The sequence below is a fragment of the Gorilla gorilla genome, chromosome 1 (genome assembly GCF_029281585.2).
Source record: "Gorilla gorilla gorilla isolate KB3781 chromosome 1, NHGRI_mGorGor1-v2.1_pri, whole genome shotgun sequence".
In the NCBI taxonomy this organism is placed as follows: Eukaryota; Metazoa; Chordata; class Mammalia; order Primates; family Hominidae; genus Gorilla; species Gorilla gorilla.
In genome coordinates this window covers 116,419,796-116,443,115 of record NC_073224.2, presented here as the reverse complement: position 1 = coordinate 116,443,115, position 23,320 = coordinate 116,419,796, and the positions used below count along the sequence as shown (strand labels likewise).

The 23,320-nt window shown below is 44.9% G+C and overlaps 1 long non-coding RNA gene and 4 other non-coding genes across 7 annotated transcripts in view; all 5 read right to left on the bottom strand.

The window, feature by feature from the left end:
* Positions 1 to 409: 409 nt before the first annotated feature.
* The window catches only part of LOC129525697 (uncharacterized), a 52,984-nt gene continuing 30,073 nt past the window's right edge, over positions 410 to 23,320 (bottom strand). For 2 of the 3 annotated variants that reach the window (XR_010130824.1, XR_008670126.2), the window contains 2 exons: positions 5,334 to 5,414; positions 3,680 to 4,630 (listed from right to left, as the gene is read on the bottom strand). This is a non-coding gene — a long non-coding RNA (uncharacterized lncRNA). Of the gene's footprint in view, positions 860 to 3,679; positions 4,631 to 5,333; positions 5,415 to 23,320 lie in introns of those variants that run through there. The other variant, XR_008670127.2, reaches the window with a different exon arrangement.
* TRNAK-CUU (transfer RNA lysine (anticodon CUU)) lies at positions 11,594 to 11,666 on the bottom strand. The gene has a single exon. It is a non-coding gene; the product is annotated as a tRNA-Lys (tRNA).
* TRNAH-GUG (transfer RNA histidin (anticodon GUG)) lies at positions 12,945 to 13,016 on the bottom strand. The gene has a single exon. It is a non-coding gene; the product is annotated as a tRNA-His (tRNA).
* TRNAG-UCC (transfer RNA glycine (anticodon UCC)) lies at positions 13,893 to 13,964 on the bottom strand. Its single transcript has one exon. It is a non-coding gene; the product is annotated as a tRNA-Gly (tRNA).
* Positions 15,261 to 15,332, bottom strand: TRNAE-CUC (transfer RNA glutamic acid (anticodon CUC)). Its single transcript has one exon. It is a non-coding gene; the product is annotated as a tRNA-Glu (tRNA).

Sequence of the window (23,320 nt, the reverse complement as noted above, 5' to 3'; positions counted from 1 at the left end):
AGTTCCAGCATCAAATCTTAGAATATCAAGCAGCCAGATGGATCACCTGAGGTCAGGAGTTCACAACCAGCCTGACTAGCATGGTGAAACCCCATCTCTACTAAATACAAAAAAATTAGCCAGGCATGATGGTGCATGCCTGTAATCTGAGCTACTTGGGAGGCTGAGACAGGAGAATCGCTTGTGTACCTGGGAGGTGGAGGTTGCAGTGAGCTGAGATCACACCATTGCACTCCAGCCTGCGCAACGAGAGCAAAACTCTATCCCCCCACAAAAAAAATAAATAAAAATAAAAGAATATCAAGCAGCCAAAGAAGCAGGAAAACATGACACATAATGAAGAATGTAATAATCTAGTTGAAATTGACAGACATGTTGGAAATAGAAGAAAAGGACATTAGAGCAGTTAGTATAATTGTATTTTAATTAAATGGGAAGGTTGAAGATTTTTTAACTATCAAATTCTGTAAATAAAAGTATGATTTACAGTCTGAAATGGAAGAAGGCAGTTGATTAAACATTGCAGAAGAGAAGATTATTGAACTAGAAAGAATAGAAGTTGAAACTAACATAAATGAAACACACAGTAACAAATGACTTGAAAACAGAAAAAGACCATCGGCATCAAAACTTTAAACCCCCCAGTATAGGGCTAAATGGAATCCCTGAAGGGCGTGTAGTGGAGAAGAGAGACAAAGATATTTAAAACATACTGGATGAAAGATTTAGAAGCTCCATGGAAACCATAAACTTCAAATATTACAGAAATATGATTATTCTAAGAACAAGAAACATGAAGAAAACTTCACCAAGGAACGCCTTAATCAAATCCATCAAAACCAGTGATAAAAAGGAAATCCTAAAAGGAATAAAAAGGGAAAGAACATGTTACATACAGAGCACTAAATATAAGGATGGCATAAGATTTCTCATACAAACAAGAAGTTTGCAATAAAGAACTTAAAAAAAAGAAAAACTGTCACCTACAATTCTACACCTGGCCAAATTATCTTTTAAAAATAAACATGAGAAAAAGTATGTTTGAACACAAAACAAAATGATCTCAATTTGCAGATGGTGTGATCCTATGCATAGAAAATCCCAAATAATACCTACAGAGGCAAACACACATACATGCACACAGAGGCCAGACACACACACACACACACACACACACACTCATATACACACACTACTAGAGTTAATAAGCGAATTCAGCAAACTTTCAGCAAACAATCAGTTGTGTTAGCAATGAACAATCTGAGAAGAAAATTGACACAATGATTTCATTTATAATAGCACTTGTAAGAATAATATGCCTGGGAATAAATTTGTTCAGGAAGGTGCAGTACTTGTACACAGACAACTACAGAATGTTGCTTGAGGAGATTCAGGAAGACCTAAATCAATGGACAGACATCTTGTGTCCACGGGTTGGAAGTCGTAACATGGTTAAGATAAAAATACAACTCAAAGCAACCCACAGATTCAATACAATCCTATCAAAAAGTGGCCTTTTTTACAGGAATGCCTAAGAAGAACTTCATATTCCTAAAAAATAGTGTGTCCCCCCAAAACAAAAGCAATCTTGAAATGCAAGAAGAAACATTTTCTATTCCAAAGGTCTTTAACTGCTCTAAGCAGTACTTGGTAGTCTTCAATATATAGGCTTTCACATCTTTTTTTTTCTTCTTTTGTTTCTGCACAGGATCTCACTCTTTCACCCAGGCTGGAGTGCAGTGGCACAATCACAGCTCACTGCAGCATGGAATTCTCAGGCCTATGACATCCTAGGGCCTCATCCACTGATTCCTGGGACTACAGGCTCACACCACCAAACACGGATAATTTTTCAGTAGAGATGAGGGCTCACTATGTTGCCTAGGCTAGTTTCAAGCTTCTGAGATCAAGCAACCCTCCTGCCACAGCCTTCCAAAGTGCTGGGATTTGAAGTCAAGCCTGGCTGGCTTTCATGTCTTTTCTATGTAGTTTATATTTCTGGATGCCATTGAGAGTCTGGCTGGCTTTCACATATTTGCTATGTCGTTTATATTTCTTGATGTTATTGTAAATGTTTATTAAAAGAATCTTTTAAAAACTTTGTTTTGGCCAGGCACGGTGGTCCACGCCTGTAATCCTAGCACTTTGGGAGGCCGAGGTGGGTGGATCATGAGGTCAGAAGATCGAGACCATCCTGGCTAACATGGTGAAACCCCATCTCTACTAAAAATACAAAAAAAAAAAAAAATTAGCCTGGCGTGGTGGCGGGCGCCTGTAGTCCCAGGTACTTGGGAGGCTGAGGCAGGAGAATGGTGTGAACCTGGGAGGCAGAGGTTGCAGTGAGCTGAGATTGCACCACTGCACTCCAGCCTGGGCGACAGAGCGAGACTCCGTCTCAAAAAAAAAAAAAAAAAAAAAAAAAATAGTGACAGGGTTTCACCATGTTGGCCACGCTGGTCTTGAACTCCTGATCTCAAGTTTTCCGCCTGCCTCGCGGCCTCCCAAAATGTTGGGATTACAGGCCTGAGCCACCGCACCTGGCCTGTTTACAGACTTTACAGACACATTTTGTTTACAAGCTTTACAGGTACAGTTCAATTGCGATTAGTGTATATTATGTTTGGCCCAAGACAAGTGTCTTTTTTTTTTTTCCCGTGTGGCCCAAGGAAGCCAAAATTTAGACAACCCTGCTCTAGAGGGTTTGATTCATGTTTCCACTGGGTTATGCTTATTGCCTATAATTCCATTTGATATTTTCCAAATTTGATTTTTTAAAAAGCGTTTTCCTGAAGCACCCTAAAGCTTTCCTAATAATATGAGAACTTAAACCAGATTGGATGTAGCAAAACCCAGCTGGAATCCTGCAACTTCTAACCTTAATGTTAGATCAAGAAGCAAAACACCCACCAGTCCAAGGGTCAGGGAAGCTGAAGATCATGCCTGAGCTGTAACAACACCCTTCCCAGTATACAAAAGCGTGTAACAGCCACTTGAATTCTATCTTCCAAGTGTCTCCTGTTGCCCAGGCTAACCTAGAGCTATCTAAAGATGGCAAATCTGGGAAATGTGCATTCAGCTTGGCAAAACTGATACATTACAAATCCACCACAGTCCACTTCTTCTCAAAGTGGCATCAATGTACATCTTCCTCCTCTTCTTTCTCTTTTCCTCCTCTTCCTCTTCTTTCGCTTCTTCCTCCTCCTTTTTCCTCCTTGTAAAATCATACTTAAGGTTCAAATAAAGACAATATGAAAATCATACTTTTTCTCATTCAGTGAAAATATGCCAACCCTTTCCCCAACAGGATAAAGTCTTTGTCTTTGAATGATGTTCACTCCTTTTTTAGCTAGATAGATCACATTCCATATTTGCTATCCTGTAACCTAAATATTGAGATTTCTAAAAGTTAATTATTAATGAATGTGCTAGCTAGGGTGATGGAAAAGGAGAATTCTCAAGAAAAGTATTGGTTAATATATAACCAAATGTATTCATCTCAAAATAATGAAGAAATACTCATAACTATTACAAGTCCTGATTTCTGCAACTGGCACTGGCACTAGCTGGTATTTGTAACTATCTTCACATCTTGCTCTCACAACCATTTCCTTTGGGCCTGGGCCGGTGGACGTGAGCGTGGGAAAGACCAGAACCCACGGTGCCCCCCACCGCACTATCCTCGGGTCTCCAGAGGTGGGATCCACCAGGCAGGGGCCTTTGCTGGATTCTAAACCGGCTCTGGGGATACAAGAACAGCTGCCTTTGAGAAACAGTTCAGGTCTCCATATTCCAGACTTCCTAGTAGGACTAAACGCTTAACGTTCACACGGGAATTCATGGTTCTCCTAAAACCCTGCGGTGGAATGCCTTCCTTCACCGAGCATTTATTGGGCACCTACTAGGTGTTAGGCTGGCTCTGGGCGAAGGGCTGCAGCCTGTGCAAACTCCAGGTCCCTGTCCGGTGGATCCCACCTCTGAGGGCCCGAGGGCGACGCGGTGAGGACACCACGGGTTCTGGTCCTTCCCACGTGCGCGTCCGCTAGCCCAGGCCCGGCGGAAATGACTGTGAGCTCAAGGTGTGAAGCGGGGCTAAGAATGGGAAAGCAAGTGACTTCCGCCGGAGAAGCTGCAGTTGTCGCCTGTAGAGGGGCCGGCGACTTTTGAGATGGTGAAAAGCAGGCGGGGGAAGCAGTGAAGAGCAGACGGCGAGGAGCAGGCGGCCGTTTGGCCGTTGGAGTTCCCCAGCTGACTCTGCCCAGGTAGAATGTCCAAACGTGCCCAAAGACTCGACTCTTGGCTTCAATGTCTCCCGTGTTCTGGGTTTCTGGAGTGCGCGGGATTGGACAGGCTACAAACATATGAGATTATCTACGGCCAGAGGTTAAAATGCCATTTCTGGTATCAGCAAATCTAAACCATTAGAGTCTCTGTGGCGCAATCGGTTAGTGCGTTCGGCTGTTTGAACCGAAAGGCTGGTGGTTCAAGCCCACCCAGAGATGATACCTTTTACTTAGGCAAGATTCACAGTTTCTGTTTAAAGACTTTAATCCTGGGAATCTTCCGGACCTCTACTAGCTTTAAATTGGATGCCAAAATACGCTGCGCGAAGGCTCAAGTTCCACGGAAGTTCCTAAAAACAAGAATATTTCAGCAAAAGTAATTTTTCAATAGAGCCTGAGCCTGGGGCTTCAGAGCTTACACCAGAGCCACTGCACTTATTTCATCACTTCCTGAAGCTGGGTTTTTACAATTGCACATTCCTGGAAATCCAAAACTCCCAATAATTGAAAACAAGAAAATCCCAGTCTTCACTTGTGGTGAAGCCTCAATTTCCGGGTTGAAATCTTGGTTGGTTCATGACGTGACTTTTAAAACGTTACTGAATTTTCTGTATCTCTATTTCTTCATCTATAAAAACAGAAAAAAAAAAAAAGTGCTTCCCTTGGCTGGTCGTGGTGGCTCATGCCTGTAATTGCAGCAGTTTGGGAGGATGAGGCGGACAGATCACCTAAGGTTAGGAGTTCGAGACCTGCCTGGTCAACTTGGTGAAACCCCATCTCTACTAAAAATACAAAAATGAGCTGGGCGTGGTGGCAGGTGCCTGTAATCCCAGCTACTTGAGAGGCTGAGGCAGGAGAATAGTTTGAACCCAGGAGGCAGAGGTTGCAGTGAGCCAAGATTGCGCCACTGCACTCCAGCCTGGTAACAGAGCCGACTCCATCTCAAAAAATAATAATAAAAAATAAATAAACAATGCTTCTCTCATGGATTAATCTAACATTTGTGAATCCAAAAGTATGTGAGACAGGTCTCAATAAATTTAGAAAGTTTACCTTGCAAGGTTAAGGTGGCACCCATGACACAGCTTCAGGAGGTCCTGGCAACATGTGCCCAAGGTGGTCGGGTACAGCTTGCTTTTATTCATTTTAGGGAGACAGAATACATCGATCAATACATGTAAGATTTACACTGCTTCAATCTGGAAGGGCGGGACAACTCAAAGGGTGGGGGGCTTCCAGGTCATAGAGCTAAAATTTTTCTGATTAGCTATTGGTTGAAAGAGTTCTTATTCCAGAAGGGAATTTCTGGGCTAGATAGGGGGTTGTGGAGACCAAGGTTTTACCATGCAGATGAAGCCTCCAGGTAGCAGGCTTCAGAGAAAATAGATTGTAAATGTTTCTTATCAGACTTAAGGTCTGTGTTGATGTTAATGCTGGTTGGCTTTTCCTGAGTTCCAAAAGGAAGGAGGGTATAATGAGGCATGTCCAACTTCTTCCCATCATGGCCTGAACTAGTTTTTCAGGTTAACTGTGGAATGACCTTGACCTAGAGCAGGGGTCCATTCACATGGTTGGGGGGCCTTAGAATTTTATTTTTGGTTTACACATTTGATGAGAAATACACATAAAGCATTTGAGCACCTAATAAATGTTCATTAAACGTTAGCTGCTATAATTATTTTCAGTGGCATCATCATCACCACTTTCATATTTTACCTCAGCCTTTTAAACAACAGCTTATCTTTTTATGGTATGGATGAACCAGTATATATTTAAATGGCCCTCAGCTAATGGACACAAAATTGTGTCTAATGCTTATTCTTATAAAAAATTATTCAGAGAACATCCTTATACAAATATCTTTCATCATTTGTGCAGGGATTTCGGGATTTCTCTTTTTTTTTTTTTTTTTTTTTTTTTGAGACGGTGTCTTGGTCTGCTGCCCAGGCTGGAGTGCAGTGGTACGATCTCGGCTCACTGCAAGCTCCGCCTCCCGGGTTCACTCCATTCTCCTGCCTCAGCCTCCTGAGTAGCTGGGACTACAGGCGCCCGCCACCAGGCCCAGCTAATTTTTGTATTTTTAGTAGAGACTGGGTTTCACTGTGTTAGCCAGGATGGTCTCGATCTCCTGATCTCGTGATCTGCCTGCCTTGGCCTCCCAAAGGCCTGGGATTACAGGTGTGAGCTGTGCAAGGATTTCTTAAAACAGACTTCTAGAAATAGACTTCCCTGGTCAAAGTATTTGTGCCTCTCTAGTTTTTCTAATTGATGCTTAATTGACCTCTAAAGAAGTTGGGCCTAGTCATATTCCCACATCCTAAGAGAATGCTCCTTCCTTGGCCACACTATCTGACATTTAATAGCAGCACAAACTCTTCACTTTTGTTTGGGGAATGTTATTGCTTGCAGGTCTCACACATAGCACTGAATCTTACAGGTAAGGAGCTGGTGCTACCCTGTTCTCCTTTGTTCTCCTGACCCCTGAGAATTCTGGGAAAGTGGTTCACAAGAGAGACTTGAGGTTGGATTCACCTGACTGTAAAAGTGCTGACAATGGGTGTTCCCACTGTTCCTGTGACAGAGAGCCCAGGCTTCAGCTGCTGAAGAAGAACTCAGACCTAACCCTCCAGGGCAGGACCGTTAATTTGGCACAGAGTTGGTCCTTAGCCAAATAAAAATTGAAAAGGGGAGATTTTAAATTTTCATCTAATTAAGACTTTATATAATGGATCTTTTCCTTATTGTGGCAACAAGAGGAGAGATTGCATTCTTGGGCTTTTATTGTTGGAACTTAATAATACTGGCTATTCTACTGCTCTTGTGGAATTGTTTGGTCTATGCTGGTACATGGTACTTGCTATGAAACACTGTCTGGTGAGCTGGATAGGCAAGTAGCAAAAGAAAACGTCATAAGAAACAGAAATAGGAGTTGAGTCCAATCTCTCTCCTGCACTGCAAGATTCTGTTGCAGTGGTACCTACACCTATTGCCATAGCACCCCCCAAATTTTCTTTAAAGCTAAGAAAATAGAAATAGAGGATGGATTCTCAAATAGATATACCTAGAGTTAGTTAAGTAAAGTCTGATTTTGATTCTTTCAGAGGTTTGGATGTCTTAGTTATCTCAGGCTGCTGTAACAAAATACCATCTACTGGGTGGCTTAAACATTTATTTCTCACAGTTCCGGAGGCTGAGATGTCCAAGATCAAGGTGCCAGCAGGTTTGGTTCTTGGTGTGAGTCCTCTTCCTAGCTTCTAGATAGTGATTTTTTTTTTTTTGGTACAGTATTTACCCTGGCAATAAGAATCTTATTTTTCCATTTGGTTAGTTTTTCATGTATTTATTACTTAATACTAGCCAATTTCTCCCCAGCTCTGTAAATCTCCCCTCAACACATAGAAACACAAAATCATTTTGATTGGTTTGCCTGCTTGTATGTTTGTTCAAGAAATTTTTCCTGGCCCAGCGTGGTGGCTCATGTCTGTAATCCCAGCACTTTGGGAGGCCCAGGCAGGTGGATCACCTGAGGTCAGGAGTTCAAGAACAGCCTGGCCAGCGTGGTGAATCCCTGTCTTTACTAAAAATACAAAAATTAGTCGGGCATGGTGGGGGGTGCCTGTAATCCCAGCTACTCAGGAAGCTGAGGGCAGGAGAATCGCTTGAACTGGGCAGGCGGAGGTTGCAGTGAGCCAAGATTGCACCACTGCATTCCAGCCTGGGCAAAAGAGCGAGACTCCTTCTCAAAAAAAAAAAAAAAAGAAAGAAAGAAAAATTTTTCCTGGCACATTTCTATCTGTTCCATTCTGGATGACTTGCTCTTCAGGCTTATCCCACAGCTGTTATCATAATATCTCTCTTTACTGCACCATCTTGGGATTTCCATCGCCTCTCTCTTTTGTTAGATCCCCTGCTTCATGGATCTCAAGGGGGTTCATTCCTCACTCACTTCTTCCTTTTGATGATGCATATCCTCCAAAACCTCCTATAAAGTGGTTACCTTAGAAATTAACTTTTTGAGACACTGCATGTCTGAAAATGTCTATTATACCCATACACTTAATTGATATTTTACTAGATAGAGATACATAGAGATAGGTTGAAATAATTTGTCTCAGATTTTTAAAAGCACTGCTTTTTTTTTTTTTTTTGAAACAGAGTCTCGCCTCGCTCCGTCGCCCAGGCTGGAGTGCGGCGGCGGGATCTCGGCTCACTGCAACCTCCACCTGCCGGGTTCAAGCGATTCTCCTGCCTCAGCCTCCCCAGTGGCTGGGATTACAGGCACCCGCCACCACGCCCGGCTAATTTTTTTATTTTTAGTAGAGATGGGGTTTCGCCATGTTAGCCAAGCTGGTTTTGAGAGGAGAGCACTCCTCATATTGTCTTATACTTAATTTCTTGTTTGCTGAAAAAGTGGAGGTTGAAAGAATGGGCAGAAGTGAAAATCGTGGTCAGACAACCGGGCGCCACATTTCGGGCCTGGTTGTTAAAATTCAACCCCTGACCTCACCACTTGTGCTGTCTATAAATTCCAGACATTGTATAAAAACGCATTATGAAACTCCCTTTTCTGTTCTGTTTCGTTCTGATTACCGGTGCATGCAGCCCCCAGTCACGTACCCCTCGCTTGCTCAATCCATCATGACCTCTCCCCCCACCCACAGCCCCTTTAGAGTTGTGAGCCCTTAAAAAGGACAGGAATTACTTATTCGGGGAGCTCGGTTTCTAGGACGTGAGTCGGCCGACGCTCCCAACTGAATAAAGCTCTTACCTTCCACAATCTGGTGTCTGAGGGATTTTGTCTACGACCTCTCCTGCTACAGTTTCAAACTCCTGACCTCAAGTGATCCGCCTCCCTCGGCTTTGCAAAGTGCTGGGATTACAGGCGTGAACCACCGCGCCCAGCCCTTGTTGTTTACTGTTTTCCTATAGTCTTTTTTTTTTTTTTTTGAGACGGAGTCTCGCTCTGTTGCCCAGGCTGGAGTGCAGTGGCACAATCTCGGTTCACTGCAACCTCTGCCTCCTAGGTTCAAGCGATTCTTCTGCCTTAGGCTCCCAAGTAGCTGGGACTACAGGCATACACCACTATGGCCAGCTAATTTTTGTATTTTTAGTAGAGACGGGGTTTCACCATATTGGCCAGGCTGGTCTCGAACTCCTGACCTCGTGATCCGCCCGCCTCGGGCTCCGAAAGTGCAGGGATTACAGGAGTGAGCCACTGCGCCCGGCCTACTGTTTTCCATAGTCGTTTCTGAGAAAGAAAAAGTAACCCTTTTCTGCTCTCAGCTAGAGCTGGTCTGATAAACACCTAGGCCATGATGTTCTCCGGTTCAAACTAAAAACTTCACACCAATAACAGACAAAGCTACCCTCTCACCAAGATGAAAGAAACACTATTTCACAATCATATTTGAGCACAAACAGAACACTGTTCAAACCATAATATGATCAAACATTCCCCTTTCCCAGCTACTAATAGTGACTGTTAATTCTTTTATTTTTTATTTTTTTGAGACGGAGTCTTGCTCTGTCGCCAGGCTGGAGTGCAGTGGCGTGATCTCGGCTCACTGCAACCTCTGCCTCCCGGGTTCAAGCGATTCTCCTGTCTCAACCTCCGGAGTAGCTGGGACTACAGGCGCCCACCACCACACTCAGCTAATTTTTGTATTTTTAGTAGAGACGGGGTTTCACCATATTGGCCAGGCTGGTCTCGAACTCCTGACCTTGTGATCTGCCAGCCTTGGCCTCTCAAAGTGTTGGGATTACAGGCGTCAGCCACTGCACCTGGCCTTATTTTTTATTTTATTTTATTTTTTTGAGACAGTCTCTGTCACCCAGGCTGGAGTGCAGGGACGTCATCTCAGCTCACTGCAACCTCTGCATCCTGGGTTCAAGCGATTCTCCTCCCTCAGCCTCTTAAGTAGCTGGGATTACAGGCATGCCCAACCATGCTCGGCTAGCTTTTGTATTGACTGTTGATTCTTTACCAATTATGTGTTTAGTTCTGCAACCATTCCTCCCACTTTCTAGATAAAAACATCGAGATTCCCAGGGGAAGAATTGTCCCACAATTTCCCCATAGTGTTTGCTGTCTCCTCTGTTGCAATGAGCCAATATACTCGGATTTGACTATAGGTTTGTTCCTGATGGTTATAGACTGGAGCGCCTCAACACCGTAGAGAAGATGGATGCCGTTCTGATTCTTTGTTATTTGCCTTAAACTGTTCTCCCAGCTCCCCTCCCAAAAGCTTATAGAATCTTCTACCTGTTCCTACTATTCTGAGACTTCATGATCTATTTCCATCCACCATGCTGGGTACACAGTGTGCTCCTTCAATATAGGAATGTATATTTTGGAGGTATCATTCCAAAGATGTTTATGCATATACAGTTAAAGGTATATATTTATTTCCTGCAACTACCATCACCCTTTTGATATACTTTTGCTGCATAATAAACCATCCCAAGCTTATTGACTTAGAATAACAATAAGTTATTATTTTTAGTGATTCTGTGAGTTGGCTTGGAAATTCTTCTGGTTCAGGCTGATTCATTTGGGGCTGGATGGTCTAGGATGGCCTCACTCACACATCTGGGGTATAGCTGGATTGGTTGGGAAAAGTGGGATGCATGGATCTTTTTCTTCATGTGATCTCTCTAGCAGGCTAGCTTGGGGGGATCTTCAGATCACGGTCTCAGAATTTCAAGTGAAGCAAAAAGCAGGTAATCCCCCCATGTGCAAGCCTCTCTTCTGTCAGTTTTGTGAAGGCACCAACATTTGCCCAAAGCAAGTCACATAGCCAATCCCAGATTCAAACAGAGGAGAAATAGACTCTCTTGATGAGAGAAGCTGGAAAATATAACCAACATTTTTTTCTTTTTCTTTTTTTTTGAGACGGAGTTTCGCTCTTATTGCCCAGGCTGGAGTGCAATGGTGCAATCTCAGCTCACCGCAACCTCCGTCTCCCAGGTTCAAGCTATTCTCCTGCCTGAGCCTCCCTAGTAGCTAGGATTACAGGCATGTGCCACCACGCCTGGCTAATTTTGTATTTTTAGTAGAGACAGGGTTTCTGCATGTTGGTCAGGCTGGTCTCGAACTCCTGACCTCAGTGATCCGCCTGCCTCGGCCTCACAAAGTGCTGGGATTACAGGCGTGAGCCACCGCGCCCGGCCCATATTCCTCTTTTCTTGATGAATTTGGGGTGAATGGAAACAATTTCTGGAATCAGTTACCGTAAAAGGACAGTAGCCGCTGTGGCGATTTAGAAGTTCATGTTTCCATGGTAGCTAAGCCAGAGGGTTAAATAAAAATGCAGCGCCCAACGTGGGGCTCGAACCCACGACCCTGAGATTAAGAGTCTCATGCTCTACCGACTGAGCTAGCCGGGCACTGATTGCTAGTGTTTTCTTATATGGAATCATTTTGCGCTGACGGAGCGGTTATATGATCTAATTGCATATTATTGCGTGTGAAAGAAGTTTCAGGACCTAGGACTGGTGGACACGGCAGTAGCCTTTTCATAATAGCTTTTTGCCATGAAGGAATTCGGGGTTTAGAGAGCGATGGGGGCTGCAGAGAGCCAGGAAGTCTCGCGGAGGACTCGGGAATCACGAGTCCTGCCTGAAACCTTAGTGTTTTCCGCACATTCCTTCCACTGAGGGAACCTCCTCACCCACTTCAGAGGAGGGTGCGAAAGAGCCCGAGGAAACTCAGATGAGAGGCGCAAAGACCTCTCTGCAAAGCATTTTAATTCTCCATCCTGGAAGAGGCACTGAGTTCCAGAGTCACAAGGGAAGGGTTCTCTCCTCTGCTCAAGTGAAGGCCAAAAGAACAACCGTGGTCCCAGCTCCGTGGGCCTCCATATCGCTCTAAAGCTTCCCGCCTGGGCTGCTTAGCGCCTTGGTGGGCGAGCCGCAGTGTGAGCCAACTGGAACTATTGTTGTTTGAGACAGGGTCCCGCTCTGTCGCCCAGGCTGGAGTGCAGTGGCGCGATCATAGTTCATTGCAGCCTCTACTTCCCGGGCTCAAGCGATGCTCCCACCTCACCCTCCCTAAGTAGCTGGGACCAAAAGCGCCCGCCACCATCTTAAAAATTCTTTTTCTGGCCGGGGGCGGTGGCTCAAGCCTGTAATCCCAGCACTTTGGGAGGCCGAGGCGGGTGGATCACGAGGTCAGGGGTTCGAGACCAGCCTGACCAACATAGTGAAACCTCGTCTCTACTAAAGATACAAAAATTAGCTGGGCGTGGTGGCAGGCGCCTGTAATCCCAGCTACTCAGGAGGCTGAGGCAGGAGAATTGCTTGAACCCGGGAGGCGGGGGTTGCGGTGAGCCGAGATCTCGCCACTGCACTCCAGCCTGGGCGACAGAGCAAGACTCTGTCTCAAAAAAAAAAAAATTCTGACAGTGTGGGGAGGCGTCTCAAGCTGGTCGCGAACTCCTGGGCTCCAGGGATTCTCCCGCCTCCGAGACTTCCCAAAGCTGCTGGGATTACGTAATGGCGCGAGCCACCACGTCGGCCTGGAGCTATTGTTATTCACCGAATCTGTGGACTGCACTTCCGCGGGGATGCCTTAAGCGAAGGCAGAATTACAAGCATTTGTCACTCTTTTAAAAGTGTTAATTAGAAAAAAAAAACAAACTACCACCTCAGCAAGTTAGAACCACCTGCCGTGACTCGGATTCGAACCGAGGTTGCTGCGGCCACAACGCAGAGTACTAACCACTATACGATCACGGCGAGCCACTAACGAGGCGGTGTGCTGCAGCTGGATTTAATGCCTCTTCAAATAGGAATGGCTGTTTCGTGCTACTTTTATTTGGCCTGTCCGTGAGGTCCACATCAATCAATTCCAAACTTTTTCACTCTAGAACCTTGAAGCTCCGACACCTGAATCAGTTTCTTAGACTCTAAATCCCTCGATGCCAGCGATAGCACCACCCGCTCCGCTGGGCGGCGGCGGGCCAAGGTCCTGACTAGAGGGCAGAAAGCGTCAGCTACAACCCGGGACCACGCCGCCTCTCGCCTCTCTCCTCTCCGCCTCCATTTCCCTCTTCCCCCTCCAAGGAATCAAGCTGCTTCGCCCAGGGATGAGAGGGGCAGCCTCGAAGGATTTTTCAAATTACATCTGCAGCCTGTACCACGGAATTGAGGTTTCTCTTCCCAGAATGGTGGAACCGGAAGAAAAACGGAGCTAGTGAGCTGGGTAGGGGATGAGAGCCCCGTCTTAATTTCTTGCTTCCGTCACAGGTACAAGAAGCGCTGCGTACTCTCTGTCTGGCATTGTGGGAGCTTGTGCTGACTTCCTCATCTTGACTCATAAATATATCAGAGCCACCTCTGCCGATTCAGAAAAACAAATCCAACCAGCCTCTATTTCAGACACTTCCTTAGACCCCTAGGAGAGTTATTGTTTGGACGCCAGCGGCCGAACCCATCAGACGGGCTTGGCGCGCACGTGCAGTTACCAAAATACAGATGTTTGCTGTGGGAGGGACAGACCATACTGGTGCAGACCTAGGACACAAAAGTGGTCAAAACTCTTTTCCTGTGTCCCCTACTTTGCTCGGTTTCCAGGCCTACTCAGTCTAAAAAGCTAAAAAGAAAAACTGATATTGCGTTGGCCGGGAATCGAACCCGGGTCAACTGCTTGGAAGGCAGCTATGCTCACCACTATACCACCAACGCATCTGAAATGCACTTGATTCGTTTAGAGTATCAGAACTAAATCAGGTTTGTCTTCTCATTTATTTCTAGGCTAAGCAATTTAGACTGCGGGAGAAACCTACAAGAGGAAAATTAAAAGGAAGCTCTCTGGAATTTCTCCTATTAAAAATTCTGTAGTAGTATCTTGTTTCACAGCTTTAAGAAAAGTCAATTCTAGTTTCCTGGACATTCATTCCACACATGCGCAAAATTACATATGTACAAGACCGTATATGACAGCATTTTTTTTTTCCAAAGAGCAAAGGGCTAGAAATAACCTAAGTGTCTATAATAGGAAGCTGGCTAAACTAATTATGGAAAATCCATACAACGGAATGCTATGTGCCAGAAGAAAGAATGAGGAAGTTCTTCATGTCTAATCTGTAAGTACTTCCAAAATATACTGTTAAATGGAAAAGGCAAAGTGCAGAAAGTGTGTATAGATTACTTCCATTTGTACAAGGGGGAGAGAATGTTTAAATATATATACGTATGTATATATGCATGTACTTGCATTTGCATAAAACATCTCTAACATAATGAAGAAACTTAACAGCGGTTACTTCATTAGAGAGAAAATAAATGGTAGAGGTGAAAGTCAGGTTTATCAGTTCTGCCCTTTTGGATATTTGAATCCTAAACCATGTAAATATATTACCTTTTTGAAAATCCAGTAATTAAATTGAAAGAAAATACGTTACTGAAGGATATTTATTTCCACTGCAAAGTGTTAGAAATACATTGTTAGCCTTAAAAATAGCTGGTGTTGACCGAGCATGGTAGCTCACGCCTATAATCCCGTCACTTTGGTAAGGCAGAGGCGGGTGGATCACCTGAGGTCAGGAGTTCGAGACCGGCCTCACCAATATGGTGAACCCCGTCTCTACTACAAATACAAAATTAGCCGGGCGTGGTAGCGCAGGCTTGTAATCCCAGCTACTTGGGAGGCTGAGGCAGGAGAATCGCTTGAACCCGGGAGGCGGAGGTTGCAGCGAGCCGAGATCGCGCCACTGCACTCCAGCCTGGGGCAACGACAGCGAAACTCCGTCTCAACAACAACAAAAACAGCTGGTGATAAAATAGTATTATAGCATACTTCCACTTTGTTTCAAAACCTAGATATTGAGTGGTCTTCGGGTGATAGAATGGTGAGCGATTTCTTTATTTGTGTTTTTCTACATTTTCTGTATTTCAGTTTTCACTTGGATGGGGAAGATTGACTAGCAGATAACGTTTATTTAAAAGATCCTGAGAGAAAGCAGTAAAAGGAATTATTCTTTCCCTGACCGGGAATCGAACCCGGGCCGCGGCGGTGAGAGCGCCGAATCCTAACCACTAGACCACCAGGGAAGCTGCTAAGCCTTCCCGGTTGCAGCTATATGATTCTACTAAGTGCTGCGGTTCGTGCCTGTAACTGCTAAACACTGAAGCCAAAGTGGCCAGACTGCTTGAGCTCACTAGTTCGTGACCAGCCTGGGCAAAGTGGTAAACCCTGGCTCTATCAAAAGCACAAAAAAATTAGCCGGGCGTGGTGGCGCTTGCCTGTAGTCCCATCTACCCGAGAGGCCGGATCGCTTGAGCCTGGTAGGCGGAGGTTGCAGCGAGCCGTGATCGTGCCACTGCACTCCAACTTGATGACAGGGCCAGAGCCTTCCTCAAAAAAAAAAAAAAAAAAATTACATGATTCTAACTAAAAGTTTATTTCCACTTATTCTTTTTCATATTATTTTTCACTGCCTAGATTCTGAGATTCTTGCATACTGGGCCTTTCCTATGTTGGGGCTTCTTCCCGGTACTTCTTTCCTGCAGTAGAAAACATTGTGAAAGAATTCTCCAGCCCAGCTCTCAGAGCCTAGGGAGCATCGTGTACACGTGATTACAGTCCCCAAGACCAGAGACGAATGTCCGGAGAGAAGAGGGTGAGACAGAGAGGAAGCTCACCTCCTTGTAGTTGCAGTGATTTCCGGAATTGTGAACATTAGAAAAGTAGAGACCCAGCTACGTCTTTGCCAAAAACAACCAGGAACTTTTCCTTAAGGAACATAAAAGACGTCATGCGAGTAACACTAGGAGATCCTGGGCCCACTGTACCTTTTTTCATGTCGTGTGAATTGTAGGCCAAACTGTTAAAACAAATATTACAGACGAGTGAAAATCACTCAGCCTAGAGGTACTTGGTGCTCAGCAGGATCTGAGCTCAACTCACTAGTGGGAGACTAAGAGAAACTCAGGGCCTTTAACCTTTAAAAATTACGAGGTCCCGGGCGCGGTGGCTAATGCCTGGAATCCCAGCACTTTGCGAGGCCGAGGCGGGTGGATCACGAGGTCAAGAGATCGAGATCATTCTGGCCAACATAGTGAAACCCCGTCTCTACTAAAAATACAAAAAGTAGCCGGCGTGGTGGCGGGCGCCTGTAATCCCAGCTACTCGGGAGGCTAAGGCAGGAGACTCGCTTTAACCCAGGAAACGGAGGTTGCAGTTAGCCGAGATCACGCCATTGCACCCCAGCCTGGGCAACAAGAGCAACACAAAATAAAAATTGCGAGGAAGGAAAAGAGGGAGTGAAGAGAAAGAAAACTGGGGTGCACGCATTAATGTGTTGCAAGCTAACTTTATGAGCGAGAAAAGAAAGCAAATGCGGGCTGGATACAGTGGCTCAAGCTTGTAATTCCAGCACTTTGGGGGGCTGAGGCAGGTGGATTGCTTTGAGTTTAGGAGTTTGAAACCAGTCCGGGCAGCAGGGTGAAATCCTGTCTGTACCAAAAATTACAAAAAAAAAAAAAAAAAAAAAAAGAAAGAAAGAAATCTTAGTGAATTGTGTTTGCCATATTGTACTTTCAGCTTTTCTGTAAGCTTGAAGTTTTAAAAAATAAAAGGTTAAGAAAAAAATGAAACAATCAAAAGCCTCCCCTTCTGGTCTTTTTTGGTCAGATGACCCCAAGTGATGAATTCTGTGCCCATGAGTTCAAGCAGAAATTTTTAAAAGCAACCCCACTCCCCAAACACACTCTTAACATCAGAAAATATTTTTGATAATGAATTTAAAAACTGAAAGATTGAATCATCAATGGTGTGTGTTATCAGCAAGGCCTGACAGAAAAAAAAAATGGATGGTGAGATACAGAGTTTGGGGGGATTATCATAGTTGTTGTTTTGAGACACGGTCCCACTTTGTTGCCCAGACTGTAGTGCAGTGCTGAGCTCCTACCTCAGCCTCCTGAGTAGCTGGGACTACAGGTTCCGGCCACCACACTCAGCTAATTTTGTGTCTGTGGTAGCGGAGATAGTAGGCCTCACCATATTGCCCAGGTTGGTCTTAAACTCTTGGGCCCAAGCCATCCTCCCACCTCGGCCTCCCAAAGTGCTGGGATTACAGGCATAAGCCACGAAGCCTGGTCTTGTTTTGCTTTCAAAGTATCAATGTTAAAACGTTGTTCAAGAAACGTTGTTTAAATCTTCCACTCATCCAGTCTCCACTTTTCTATGGGTTTAAATGCCATAAAATAGGAAGACGAGTAACTAAATGCTAGACATTTATTTTCACAAAGACAACAAGAATCCTGTTGTCATGTCACCAAGGAGCCTAACAGAGCCCACTTCCTTTTACTCCAGCTGTTTTCACTGGACCAAGGCTGAAAAACAAAAAGCATCTAACCTTCAGAACAACATCTCGGGATCTTACCCAGAGTGGGGACAAGGCAGCAGAATTTATTTTTCTATGTTGCAGAGGAAATCAGCCTCCTGTTTTGGTCAACAGTACTTTTTCATCAATTATTCTGCCACCTGCTGGTAATTTTTTGTTAAGAAAGGACCGAGGAAGGACAGACAGTATGAGCTATGGGAGCTAGCCACTTGTCTCAACATCAAAGTACCAGAAGGAATCTGGTCAAAGCACCAAGACAGGATTAAGCCTCCTCTTCTTGCCGGTAATGCATACCTAAAGTGGATGAGGAAGGAGTGTGGCTCATTTGCTTCACTCTGAGTTCTATTTTCCTTTTTTTTTTTTTGAGACAGAGTCTTGCTCTGTCGCCCAGGCTGGACTGCAGTGGCGTGATCTCAGCTCACTGCAACCTCCACCCCTGGGTTAAAGCGATTCTCCTGCCTCAGCCCCCTGAGTAGCTGGGACTACAGATGCCCATCACCATGCCCAGCTAATTTTTGTATTTTTAGTAGAGACGGGATTTCACCATATTGGCCAGGCTGGTCTTGCACTCCTGACCTCAGGTGATCTGCCAGCCTCAGCCTCCCAAAGTGCTGGGATTACAGGCATGAGCCACCGCACCTGGCCTATTTTCCTTTTTAAAAACATTTACAGATCATGTGCCAGACGAGGTATTGAAAATCTAAAAATACACCTAAGCTGGGTGTTGTGGCTCATGCCTGTAATCCCAGCTACTTGGGAGGCTGAGGCACAAGAATCGCTTGAACCCCGGAGGTGGAGGATAGGGTGAGCTGAGATCGTGCCACTGCACTCTAGGCTGGTGATAGTGCGAGACTCTGTCTCCAAACAACAGCAAAACACTTAAAGAGCTGAAAATCTAGTGTAAAACCAAATAAACAAGTGAATAAAAGAGAATGGATCGGGGAGGATTGAGTAGATGTGATCTCCCCTCGTCCTCCTCCCTGGACATTATATATAAGACAACCCTAAGAAGACTGAAATGTGGAGAGAAGGAGGTAGACCAGCTAGGAGCCCCAGAAACAAAGGCAGGACACAATGCTGATTTCTGTGGACTTTCGTTTTGCCTCATATACGCCATACTTGGAGCTAAAGAAACCAGCAACCTGGAAATCCCAATAGGAGCAGCCTAAAAATTCCCTAACAAAAGCCTGTTCTCTCTAGCCAAAGGATCAGGAATGAGGCAGTCTAGCAAAACAGAAAACTTTTAGACAATAATTGCACTATTCCAGCCAAATGCCACAGAAACAAACTGTGGCTTGTCCTCTCCTATTCTGGCAAAGACTGAATGGGGTGCCTAGACTTCCACCACCAGCAAGTCTATTAGGAATCATCCCTCTCTTTCCTGTTGGGGTGGTAGCAGAAGAAACTTAATAGAGAGTCAGGACTTTCACCCAAACTCAGTGAGTGGTAAGGAGGCTACCCCCTAAGGAAAGAATCAGTGAACTGAAAGAACAGTAGAAATTACTCAATCTGGGTCAGGCGCAATGGCTCACGCCTGTAATCCCAGCACTTTGGGACACCAACGCAGGCAGATCACTTGAGGCCAGGAGTTCAAGACCAGGCTAGCCAACATGGCAAAACCCTATCTCTACTAAAAATGCAAAAACAATTAGCCGGGTGTAGTGGCACACACCTATAATCCCAGCTACTTGGGAGGCTGAGGCTTGAACCTGGGAGGCAGAGGTTGTAGAGAGCGAAGATCGTGCCAGTGCACTCCAGCCTGTGCAACACAGTGAGACCCTGTTTCGAAAAAAAAAAAAAAAAAACTCAATCTGAAAAACAAACAAAATAGACTGGGGGAAAAATGAGCGGAGAGCCTCAGGGACTTGTGAGATTATAACAAAAGATTTAGGCCAGGCACGGTAGCTCACGCCTGTAATCCTAGCACTTTGGGAGGCCAAGGCGGGCAGATCACCAGGTCAAGAGATCAAGACAATCCTGGCCAACATGGTGAAACCCCATCTCTACTAAAAATACAAAAAATTAGCTGGGCGTGGTGGCGTGTGCCTGTAGTCCCAGTTTCTGGGGAGGCTGAGGCAGGAGAATCACTTTGAACCCGGGAGGCGGATGTTGCAGTGAGCCAAGATCATGCCACTGCACTCCAGCCTGGCAACAGAGCGAGACTCTCTCTCAAAAAAAAAAAAGATTTAACATTTGCGACAGCAAATTTCCTGGAAGGAGAAGAGGAACAGAACACGACAAAAAAAGTACCAAAGGATTTGGTACAGGGATAAACCTACAGATTCAAGAAGCTGAATGAACTCCTAACAGGATAAACCCAAACTACTTCAGGCCAAGACACATTGCAATAGCTTGGATGTTTGTCCCCTCCAAAACTTATGTTGAAATTTGATCCCCAATATTGGAGGTGGGGCCAAATGGGAGGTGTTTGGGTCATCAGGGTGGATCCCTCATGAATAGATTAATGTCCTCCCTCACCAGCAAATATGTTCTCACTCTTAGTTCCTGCAAGGGCTGGTTGTTAAAAAGAGCATGTCACCTAACCTCTTTTCTTTCCTCTTCTCTTGCCATTGATCTCTGCCCAAACAGACTTCTCTTCACCTTCCACTATGGTTGGGAGCAATCTGAGGCCCTCGCCAAATATAGATGCCCAATTTTGAACTTTCCAGCCATCAGAATCGTGACCCAAATAAACCATTTTTCTTTATAATTACCCAGCCCTCAGGTATTCCTTTATAGCAACACTAAATGAACTAAGACACACATCATAGTCAAACTGCTGAAGGCTAAAGACAAACAAAAAATATTGAATGCAGTGAGGGGAAAGCAATTTGAATAAAAGCAGATTTCTCTCTCTTTTTCTTTTTACTTATTTTGTTTTGTTGGGTTTTCTCCCAGGTTCAACCAAGTTAGAAAGCCATTTTCTCATCAGAAGCCATGGAGGCCAGAGGGAAGTGGCACAAAATTGTTCAAGTGCTGCAGAAAAAGACTGTCAACTCAGATTGCTATATCCAGTGAAAACATCCTTTAAAAATGAAGGGGGTATGATTCAACAACAAAAACACAAATAACCCACTGAAAAAATAAATATGTGAAAAAATGCTCAATGTCAACTGGGTGCGGTGGCTCACGCCTGTAATCCCAGCACTTTGGGAGGCCAAGGTGGGCAGATCACCTGAGGTCAGGAGTTCAAGACCAGCCTAGCCAACATGGTGAAACTATACTAAAAATACAAAAATTAGCCGGGTGTAGTGGCACACACCTGTAGTCCCAGCTACTCAGGACGCTGAGGTAGGAGAATTGTTTGAACCCGGGAGGCGGAGGCTGCAATGAGCCAAGATTGTGCCACTGCACTCCAGCTTGGGGGACAGAGTGAGACTCAGTCTCAAAAAAAAAAAAAAAAAAATGTTCAATGTCATTAGTCATTAGGGAAATGCAAATAAAATCACAATAAGATACCACTTCACCACCAGAATGGCTATAATTGTTTAAAATGGAAAATAACAAGTGTTAGGATAGGGAGAAAATTGAATCCTCTTGTATTGCTGGTGGGAATATAAAATGGCACACCTGCTGTGAAAAACAGTTTGGCAGTTCCTCAATAAGCTAAACATACAACTAAATATAGAATATGATTCAGTAATTTCACTCCTAGGTATATACCCCAAAGTACTGAAAACAAGCACTTAAAAAAATACTTGTACATGCATGTGGATAGCAGCACTATTTATAACAGTCAAAAAGTGGAAACAATCCAAATTCCATTAATAGATGAATGGCTAAACTGTGGTATATAAATACAATGGCATATTATTCAGGCATAAGAAGGAATGAAGTATTGATACATACTACAACTTGTATAAGCCTCAAAACATTATGCTCAAGAAGCCAGACACGCCGGGCATGGTGGCTCACACCTGTAATCCCAGCACTTTGGGAGGCTGATACAGGTGGATCACGAGGTCAGGAGATCAAGCCCATCCTGGCCAACATGGTGAAACCCCATCTCTACTAAAAATACAAAAAAAAAAAAAAAAAAAAAAAAAAAATTAGCTGGGCATGGTGGTGCGTGCCTGTAGTCCCAGCTACTCGAGAGGCTGAGGCAGGAGAATCGCTTGAACCTGGGAAGTGGAGGTTGCAGTGAGCAGAGATTGCGCCACTGCACTCCAGCCTGGCCACAGAGCAAGACTCTGTCTCAAAAAAAAAAAAAAAAAAAAAAGCCAGACACAAAAGGTCACATAGTGTATTATTCCATTTATATGAAAGTCCAGAACAGGTATTAATAAATCTAGAGAGACAGAAAGCAGACTGGTGATGGCCAGAGGCTGAGGACTGACTGGCTAATGGGTACAGGATTTCCTTTCAGGGTGATGAAAATGTTATGGAACTAGATAGTGGTGATGTTTTGATGGTTGCACAACATTTTCTTTTCTTTTTTCTTTTCTTTTTTTTTTTTTTTTGAGATGGAGTCTCGCTCTTGTCACCCAGCCTGGAGTGCAGTGGCACGATCTCAGCTCACTGCAACCTCCGCCTCCTGGGTTCAAGTGATTCTCCTGCCTCAGCCTCCCGAATAGCTGGGATTACAGGCACATGCCACCACACCCGACTAATTTTTCTTATTTTTAGTAGAGATGAGGTTTTGTCATGTTGGCCAGGCTGGTCTTGAACTCCTGACCTCAGGTGATCCGCCTGCCTCAGCCTCCCAATATGCTGGGATTACAGTCATGAGCCACCGCGCCCGGCCGACAAAATTTTCAATGTACTAAGCGCCACTGCATTGTATACATTAAAATAGTTAAAATTGTGAACTTTATGTTGTGTGTATTTTACTACAACAAAAAAATAATGAAGGGGGCCAGGTGCGGTGGCTCATATCTGTAATCTTAGCACTTTGGGAGGCCGAGGCAGGCGGCTGGGAGGTGGAGGTTGCAGTGAGCTGAGATCATGCTACTGCACTCTAGCCTGGGCAACATTGAGCATTGAGTGAGTGAGACTCCGTCTAAAAAAAAAAAAAGAAGAAAGGAAAATCCTAGCAGGATTTTCTACAGATACAGACAAGATTATTACTATTACTATTATTATTATTATTTCCTTCGAGATGAGGTTTCACTCTGTCACCCAGGTGGAGTGCAGTGGCGGGATCTCAGCTCACCACAATCTCCACCTCCCAGGCTCAAGCGATCCTCCCACCTCAGTCTCCAGAGTAGCTGGGACCACAGGCGCATGCCACCACATCCAGCTAATTTTTTTGTATTTTTGGTAGAGACAAGGTTTCACCATGTTGGCAAGGCTGGTCTTGAACTCCGGAGCTCAGGCAATCCACCCACCTCGGCCTCCCAAAGTGCTGGAATTACAGCATGAGCCACCACCTTGTTTTAAAAATCTGTAACTTTAAGACAAGAGACCGGGCGCGGTGGCTCACGCCTGTAATCCCAGCACTTTGGGAGGCCGAGGCGGGCGGATCACGAGGTCAGGAGATCGAGACCATCCTGGCTAACACAGTGAAACCCTGTCTCTACTAAAAATACAAAAAATCAGCCGGGCGTGGTGGCGGGCGCCTGTAGTCCCAGGTACTCGGAAGGCTGAGGCAGGAGAATGGCGTGAACCTGGGAGGCGGAGATTGCAGTGAGCCGAGATCACGCCACTGCACTCCAGCCTGGGCGACAGAGCGAGACTCCGTCTCAAAAAAAAAAG